The following is a 7,774-nucleotide window of genomic DNA, read 5'->3' on the forward strand; positions in this document are numbered from 1 at the left end:
ATTGGCAGTCAAATGTATAAGAAAGTTTTGGTACATGTACACAAAGCAATATTATTCAGCAATTGAAAAGAAAGCATTTGAATGAGTTTTGATGAGGTGGATGAAACTGGAGCTTGTTATACAGAGTGAAGTAAGTCAGAAAGAAAAACACCAATACAGTATATTAATGCATATATATGGAATTTAGAAAGATGGTAATGATGACCCTATATGTGAGACAGCAAAAGAGACACAGATATAAAGAACAGACTTTTGGACTCTGTGGGAGGAGGCGAGGGTGGGATGATTGAAAGAATAGCATTGAAACATGTATATACCATATGTGGAATAGATGACCAGTCCAAGTTCAATTCATGAAACATGGCACTCAAAGATGGTGCACTGGGACAACCCAGAGGGATGGAATGGGGAGGGAGTTGGGAGGGGGTTTTGGGATGGGGAACATGTGTACACTTGTGGCTGATTTATGTCAATGTATGGGGAAAACCACTATAATATTGTAAAATAATTAGCCTCCAATTAAAATTAATTAATTAATTAACAATATTATAAAAATGATTACTGCTTGGAATAGTAAATTCATTTGGAATTGAAAAAAGCATAATCTATGGATTACTGTTATCAGAAAGCATTGAAGCTGAATACAGCATCTTGGTTATGAGTAAATTATTTTTTAATCACAAAACCTTGAGTTCAAATCCTGCTCTTACTTACCATGTGAATGTGGACAAACTTTTAAGCTGCTAGCTCTCTCTCCTTTAAAATGAACAATAATATCGCCTCTATCAGACATCATAAAAGTGATAATATTGCAGCTTCAGTTACTAATAATTTAATAAATACCGCTTATTATTAAAAAAGACAGTAAAGGATATGTGAGAAAATGTAAAAGTGTCCATAGGAATAGGTAAGTGTATTTAGTGAATAGAGAACAGTCAGGGAGTAATGAGTTAATTTTAAACAGAAAAAAATAATATATTTGAAAAGATTAAGTTAAAGGAAAAGAGGTTACTGTATAATAAACCACTTTGAAAACTCAGTGATTTAAAACAATAGTTATTTATTCTCACAGGGATGGCCAAGGAGGATCTGGAGTGGACATGGTTAGGTAGCTCTATTGGCTGGCTGGGCTGAGCTCCTCACATCGTATTGGGCCTATGCATACTCTGTGTTTCTCTCATCTTCCTTGGACTAGCAGTCTAGCCGGGTCATGTGCCTCTCACAGGAATGACAGAAGTACAATTTGGCAAGTCCAACAACCTAAGGGCATTTTATGACTTTATGTTGTGTCTTCTACAACTCTCTTACCAAAGTAAGTCACATGGCCAAGCCCCTAATCGAGGGTGGAAAGTCCATTTTGCCTACCAGGAAGTCAAAGCAAGTCTCAAAATAATATCAAAGCAAAATCAACAGGGTGCTTAGGAGTGAATAGTTTTCAACAAGACTCTAATACATTACACTAACAATATAAGGCTTTAGTTTGAAGACAAATGGGAAAACTATAAAGTTTTTAGAGCAGAGAAAATGTATGGAATCCATGTGTTTCAGAGACAATCTTCTATAGATATTGAAAGGAGGGAGTCAGGGAGGCTCGCTAAAAGGCTAAACATTTCAGCCATCTGGGAGGTGACAGTCTGAGCTAAATTGGGGGGTAACCTGATAATCATACTTCAAAGAAGTGACAGATAACAAAATCACGTTAACATAAGAAGCCATGAGACTGAAAAGTTCTTCAGATAGAGGAAAACAAGTGAATTTTGGAGGAGTGGTGAAAGAGCTGCATAATCAATTACCCCAAACTCTGTGGCATAAAACAGCAGTGTTTCTAATCTCGGGCATTCTCTGAGAGAACTGGGAATTCAGGAACCATTTGGCTTGGTGGTTCTGGCTCAGGGTCTCTCATGTGGATGCAGTTAATGGGACAGACGTCAGCCTACCATCCACAGGCCTGAGTGAAGCCAGAAGAGCCACGTCCACGTGAGCTCACACACATGGCTGGCACGTTGCTGCAGCTATGACTGGAAGGCTCTGCTCCTCTCCACATGGACTGTGAGGCTGCCCTCACAATATGGTGGCAAGTTCCTCCCACAGCAAGTGACATAAGAGCAAGCAAGGCCCAGAAGCAGCCGTCTTTTATGACCTAGCCTCAGAACTCACACATGCCACTTGTGCCACATTCTATTCATTAGAAGAGATTATTAAACTCAGCACACATTCTTTGAAGGAAAGAATGTCAAAGAATTTGCACAAATAGGAAAATAAAACCAACCACAGGAAAATAAATACAGTATTTAGTTTTAAATCTACCAAGTTTGTGATAAGTATAACAATCAATGGAAAGAGCAAATGAACAGCTTAGCTATTAAAATAAAATATGGGCCAACTCATTTTGGAGTTCTCTTCCACATGGTTGTTGTAGGTGAAGACCTAAAGGTGGTTGAAAACACTGATAAATGAAATTCAGAAAGAAAGGAATAGGGTCATATGTACATTTTAAGAAGTAGAATAGAAGGACGATGTCAGAAAAGAAAATAAAAACAGAGAAGAGTCAAAATACTAAATTTTATGTAAAAATCAAGGGTAGTAAAGACATTGCAAGGGCACTAACATATCTTCGGTACTAGATAAAGATATGACTAGAAATCAGATGGTAAAGAGCCTGCCTGCCAATGCAGGAGTTGTAAGAGACATGGATTTGATTCCTGGGCTGGGACGATCCCCTGGAGGAGGGCATGGCAATGCACTCCAGTGTTCTTGCCTGGAGAACCCCATGGACAGAGGAGCCTGGTGGGCTATAGGCTATGGGGTCGCAGAGGGTCAGACACAACTGAAGCGGCTTAGCACAGCATTAACAGATAATTGGAGGTGAATCAGGAAAATTGTTCAGAGCTCTGGACAAAGCAACTGAAATATTGTTAGCAGCATTTTCTATATTTAAGACAATTTTAGACAGTGTAAGTGATTCTTGAGATCGCTATAAAAGAATATTCAGGAGTCACATGTCTGGACCACACAGAAAAAGCAAACTAATGATAAAATCAAAAAGCAAAACAATGTTTGGTAAAGTGAAGTGGGTTCAAAAAAAAAGTTTGAGAACACAATACAGTGTAGTTGTGTGGGAAATTTTACCCATGAAGAAATCCTGCTAAACCTGACATTTCCAATCATAGCACTCTCACAAAGTATTTTCAACTATGCAGTAGTGGGTAAAGGCAGTAATATGAAAACATGCATTTCTTTTTATCTTTGTTTCAATAGAGTTTAACCAACTAAAGAAATCAACTGCATTCTAAAATATAAGGTAAAATTTACTAAAATTCCCATCAGGAAGTCCAAATTGTTGTCAGGAAAAAAAAAAGAAAAAATAACAATAATAATAATCTTTCTCCAAGTAAAACCTCAGCAAAACTATGAACAGGCTCTGTGATCCCATTTAAAAAATAAGGACTGACAACAGACTTCCGTTTGCCAACCAGATAGAAAATGACATCACCTTACAAAATAACCTCAGTACCCATGGCCGGATTTCCAAATAGCTATTACGTTCTTAGGTTGACTTTTTCATGGCTAAAAGAATCCTTAATTTTATACTTTTTTTCTGCAGGCAGAAGGGTTCTACATATTTTGTTTAAAGGTTTGGTTCCCTTTGGTTCTTTAAACAGTATACAGGCCCCAAACCCATGAAACTCACAAATCTAGCTTCAGCATTCATGTTCTAAAGAAGCTGCCTTTCTACAAAGTGGCCTTGTGCTGTCCGTCTGTCTGGGTTCCGTGCAGGTTCAATTGCTTCATTGAAAGCATAATAAAACTATGGAGAATGGAACTTGGTGACCTTGTTTCACAGTTTTCCAAAGCACAAGAAAAGAATTGAGGGCATTGAAAAGTGAGTCCCAACTTTTATGGTTTTTCTTTGCCCCAGACCTCAGACAAGAGCATTGTCACGAAGCAGTAGTATTCCTAAAGGGGAGTCTGGGTATTGATATGCAAATACAGGCTACAAACATCTCATTTGGCTCCAGCATTCCTTCGTCCAGCACTGTCACACAAATAGTTTTTGAATCTGAGCAGTTTATTCAGGACCATAAACATGTGTTTCACCCTGGGAGCAAATTCTGTTTGCTCACAGAGCTCGCAAGCGGTGAAATACAAGGTAGGCTATAAACAGCCCCATTGGATAAGATGTGCCTTGAGGCAAAGACACTTTTAAAATGAATCCCGTTTTTACTTACTGCCCAAGATTTCTATGCAAATGTAGCATACCCTAGATAGTAAGTGTTTTAAATTATTATTTTAAGGTAGGTCCCCTGTATTGAAAAATCTTACTTGCTTTTAAAAAAAGACAGAACTAAAACAATTTTAATTCATGTGACTAAACATTGTTAGTAAAGTCATAAAAACCTTACTATTGCTTAACAGATCAAGTAATGAAAGGAAGAAAAATAATTTTTAAGACATCTAAAAAGGAGATGGAATGTGGATGGAACTTACTCCGGGAAACAATGTAAATCAACTTTTACAATAGCTTGAAAAAACATTCCAACCACCAGAATTCTACTTATCTCACAAAATTTGTATCAGCTCTACCCACATTTCCCAGTGCTATTTCCAGCTCCTCCCAACCACCCTTCTTCTTTCTATAACTGCCCCCCCGCCCCCCCGCAAGGTAGCTGCTTGCATGCAGCAGACACACGGGATTCTCCCCATTTCACACTTTACTATAGAATACACATAGGGCAGTGTGAGGCAGAGTACGGGAAAGTACTCTCATGAGCTCCATCTTGATTCTTTAAAGCACTGAACCCATGATTATGTGTCTATTTTCATGACAAATCAAAGCTGAAAAAAGTTAGAAAAACTCAAGATTCCAAAGAAAAGCATAAAGCATACATGTCTATATGGATGAGTCCAACAGGGCACATAACATCAAAACAGAGACCAAGCTGCACTATTCCAAGTACATTCTTCTTCGGATGACTGCAAGATAATGAACAAATGTAAAGCCTGTAACTGCACGTCACATAGATGACTGCACCCACCCACAGTCTACGTTGCTTTAATTTTCAGTATCAGATTATGCGGTTCTTATGCAGAGAATCTCATTCTTGGTTTTCCTTCCCTTGATTCTCTCTGCATTCTCCAGACATGGACGTGGAAATGGATGAGTACTGAGTCACAGTGGGTGAGGAGAGGGGTGCTTTCTCAGAAATTCAGGGGAGTCACAACAGGCTACACTGTTCCTTTGTTTGAACACTGCTATTAAATTATGCAATTTAAAAATTTACAAAATTCTGTCATTTTCACACATGTGCTTTACATGTTAATCCTAAACAATTACATATTTCATCAAAAGCATTCTAGAACCATAAAATTTCTCTAAACGAATAACTTCTCGGAGTATTTCTTAAATCTCTTAAGTAGGGTGATATATTAAAGATCTATCTAATGACAAATTAATATTGTTATGTGTTTCAAATCATTAATTTGACCAAATTAGATAAAGTGAGAAAAGTTACTATAACATGTTAAAACAATATGCTATCATACCTCTCAAAAATATTAAGAAATCCTACTTTTTAATATGACTTGTGAATTTTAACCAGTTAATAAAATCCTTAAGTTTGGATAAAGCATAAACTTTCAAATAAAGGAAATGGTGAATCTAAATTAGTTAAGTTGTAAATAGTTAACATCTAAGATAGTCTAGTTTCTTATATTAAAAAAGAAAGGCAGTAAGGGGCTTTTAAAAAATCAAAGAAAAACAAAAGATATCTCAAGAAGTTGTGAGTAAACATTTGTTCATTTTTAATTTTAAAAGAAAAGAAAAATTGTTAATCAGTCCATTGGGAAAAAGAACATAACAATATTCAGGAAGGAGGACGTTATGATTATGAATCAAAGCTTTCAATGCCAAGAAAACTTTGAACAACATTAATTTTCTCAAGTTAAATTTTGGAATTATTGGCTCTCCCTTGCTTTCCTTTTCTAGTTTTCAGCACTACCTAATGTATGTCTTTTCATTAGTTCTAAACAGTCAATGAGCTACCAACTATAATGAAGACAAAGCTTAGGAAAAAGGAGAAACTGAATAATCTTTATTCCTTTTTTGATTGTTTTTATAAACTTTTCAGGGAAAATACATCTAAAAAAGTCATCTTGGAACTCATCCTGACCGTAGAGGAGACTTTCTTGCTGAAATAATCTCCCAGTTTGTGTTACTTTTTTTCTATGTAGTCTTTACTTTCCTAGAATAACTGTGAAGAATTACAAACTGAAAATTTGAAGACATTTTTAGAAAGATAAACATGTCATTTTATTTTGCATTTAACTGAAGATCTGAATGATTCTGTAATATTCTCTTGGATTTTAATGACATCTGCTTACTTTTAAATGTGGGCTCTTTCTAAATTTAGCCACAGGAATTTTATTTGAGGCACTAGTGGCATCTGCTGGACACAAATAAAATTACAGATTCACAATTGCTGTTCCGCTGAAGTCTTAACAACTATAGACTTTGTTCCTAAAAATGGAATCTTTGTAAAAACACTCATTATTCTTTTTAATGTACCTGAAAAATATTTATCTTCAGACCTATGTTTCAATTTGTCATTCTGGGACAGATCATATTGAAAAGTCATTGTGGAATATTTGCCATCACAAATATACTTTTAAAGTATATTGAACATTCAACAAAGCATGCATTGAGTATTTTAGGAACACAAGATGTAAAGGACTCAGGGACTGGCCTTCAAGATACCTGTACTCTCATGGGTTGATAGGTTGAAATAAAGAAATATAATACAATTAAAATGATGTCACAGAATAATTCCATCATTCTTGTGAAAAACAATGCAAAGATTACCTACTCAAAAACAGCATAGAGCATACTAGGTATGGGACTTCAGACAACTGACCAATTTCGCAATTGGGAAATGTAAGACTAAAACTGTAATGTCTTATTCAAATAATATTGCTAATTGGTGCCAACCTGAAACCAGAACCCAGATCAACTAGTAATGTTTTCATGATTTCCTCTTTCTACACAATCATTTCTTACTGGTTATTTTACAGATAAAGTGAAAGTAAAAATACTAATAAAAATGAAGGCATGTAACAGGCAATAAAGATATTATCCAAAAGAAAACGTGATACACAAAATGGAAAATTATGCAACCATAACAAGCAGAAATCTTGCCATTTTTAACAACACTGATGGATCCTGAAGCCATTATGCTAAATACTCAATTATATGTGGAATCTTAAAAAGAAGAACAAAGATACAAAGAACACGCTGATGACTGCCAGAGGCAGGGACTGGGAGGTGAGCAGATGAATGAAAGTGGTTAAAAGGTGTGAACTTCTAGTTATAAAATGAAGAAGTCCTGCAGAAGTAATGTAGAGCATGATGAATGTAGTTAATAATACTGTATTGAATATCTGAAACTTGTTAGGAGAGTAAATGGTAAAAATTCTTATCACAAGAAAAAATGTGCAACTATGTGTGGTGATGGATGCTAACTAGATTAATTGTGGTGATCATTTCATAATATAAAAGTATACTGAATCTTTACGTTATACACCTGAAGCTAATATAATGCTATATGCCTATTATATCTCAATTTAAAGTAATAATAACATCCAAAGCATAAAAAGCAATGAGAAAAAGTATTTCAAAATCTTCTCACATTTTTTAGTCATACATTTATGTTTGTTGCAACTGATTTAATGTATGCCCTTTTCCACTAGATTATAAGCTTACATAGCAGAGTCTAGTATC

This window comes from Cervus elaphus, chromosome 17 (assembly GCF_910594005.1).
Source record: "Cervus elaphus chromosome 17, mCerEla1.1, whole genome shotgun sequence".
In the NCBI taxonomy this organism is placed as follows: Eukaryota; Metazoa; Chordata; class Mammalia; order Artiodactyla; family Cervidae; genus Cervus; species Cervus elaphus.